Source organism: Lissotriton helveticus, chromosome 2_1 (genome assembly GCF_964261635.1).
Source record: "Lissotriton helveticus chromosome 2_1, aLisHel1.1, whole genome shotgun sequence".
Classification (NCBI taxonomy): Eukaryota; Metazoa; Chordata; class Amphibia; order Caudata; family Salamandridae; genus Lissotriton; species Lissotriton helveticus.
In genome coordinates this window covers 1,833,874,764-1,833,876,729 of record NC_136059.1, presented here as the reverse complement: position 1 = coordinate 1,833,876,729, position 1,966 = coordinate 1,833,874,764, and the positions used below count along the sequence as shown (strand labels likewise).

Sequence of the window (1,966 nt, the reverse complement as noted above, 5' to 3'; positions counted from 1 at the left end):
TGGGCACAACGAAGAAATCTCGTGGATAGTCACACTATAAAAAATATGGCCACATCTGTAACTAACACCCCTGCCATCCATATATGTTCTCTCAGCTATTTCCATCTAGCTCCGCCACATGAGATGCTTGCAAAGTCTTACAAATGATACCCTGTGTCAAACATTATGTAAATCGTGGTATAATCCGCCACAATTTGGTACCTTACTGTATAATTCTCCCAAGTTCAGTCGTCGTACATATTCTCTCTCCACTATAAGATGGCTGCCAGTGAGCATACTATCTGACCTTTAGTCCTACCACTATGTTTCGCCAAACAACACAGCATTAGTCTTATCTTAGTGTTTATGATTCTCCACCTGGCTCTAGTTGCGATATTATATTTAAATCGCCACACATGCCTGTTCCAGCCTCACAGCGGAACTTTTTCCACAGAACCCCCGGTCGTGGCAGTAGCTCGTTTAGAAGAAGGTAAGAACCGCTCCCCCAGCTCTAGCCTGTTACTGCTGTTGCAAGTATCTCGTCTTTCTTAACTGCACCACCGGCGAATTTCAAATCACCCTCTCTGACGGCACATAAAGCCTTGCTTAAACAGCCCGTGCATATTTCTGACCGACATGTCTTTTTAACTTCAGACACGGTCATCCACCTATTGAAGAACTGAACCCTTGGAAGCGCTGCATGCAAGAAACACAACGTTACTAATCAGGTACGACAATCTGCCCGTAAGCCCCATTTAGCATGTCACAAAAGTGTTTCACTTATCTAACAAGCTATAGCTTAAAATGATGAGACAATGCTTGAATGTGAAGCTGTTATTTCTTTAACGAGCGCTCAGCTTCTGTCCTTTTCTGAAAGTGTCATCAAACGCTGCACTTACTCGAAAAGCTACAGCCATATCTCCATGCTAATGCAACAATGTTTCACTGTGTAGCGGAGTCAGCTATAAATAACGCTCAGCCTCCGATGTAGAAAGTCAGCTACAATGTTTCACTGGGTAGCGGAGTCAGCTATAAACAACGCTTAGCTTCCAATGTAGAAAACTAGCTAAATATCACAAGCATTTTCTATCGTTTAGTCTTTCCACACTAGAGTAGCTTAAATGAATTAAGATCAACATGGTGTGCTTCAAAATCTCTTTTTTTATATATTTGACTACCTTATTATACAGATCATGGCGCCCTAAACGAAGCTCCCTAAGGTTTTACTGACAATACATCGTGTACTTCCTAACAGGTAATGCAATCACAATTTAGTATAATTTCACGTTAAGCACGGTTCCAGCCCATTGTTCACCTACATTTTTTGCATCTGTACAGAAACTACCTAACTGCCCTGAGAAAACGCCCCGGGTGGCTCCAAAAAATTAAGGAAATCTTGAGGCATGGGCCTCTCATTCTGAGGTAATTGACAAATAATTAAACCAGCATTATTAATATAACACCCTTTGGCCCATAAAACTACAGAAACTCTCTGTACTTTAACTTTCAGCACACACTTCAAAAAAGTCCAGCAAGAATCTTAAACATTTATATATGCAGCCTCTTCAAAACATAGGTAACCCCTATACTTATATATATATATATTTCTCAAATAAGGGTAACAGCGCACTACCACAGACCCTAAAAGCACTGCATGCTTTAGGCATTTTGCCAATTACTCTAGGTGCTTTAGACCTAGTGGGTTCATTGTTTCTGATTTCTTCTCTTTCTTCTATCCTCTTATTATGTGGACTAACCTTGTTCTTAGGTCTACCTAACCATACTTAGCAAGAGTGCTAGCTAGCTATGAGTTTTCAGCAAACTCCTAAAATATGTAAAGCATATGTGTGTATTTACATGATGCCAAAAACTAAGATGTAAAAATGTAAAAAGTAAAAGAGTTCATGATACTTATATATTTTTCCTATTTTTTGTTTTTTCAGAATTTTGTATGTTGCCCTCATATTTTAAAGATTTTGTGTCACTT

General features: G+C 39.4%; 1 long non-coding RNA gene across 1 annotated transcript; it reads left to right on the top strand.

The window, feature by feature from the left end:
* Window positions 1-405: 405 nt before the first annotated feature.
* LOC144819942 (uncharacterized) lies at window positions 406-1,222 on the top strand. The gene is made up of 3 exons (XR_013607632.1): window positions 406-469; window positions 634-707; window positions 1,170-1,222. It is a non-coding gene; the product is annotated as an uncharacterized LOC144819942 (long non-coding RNA).
* Window positions 1,223-1,966: the final 744 nt, after the last annotated feature.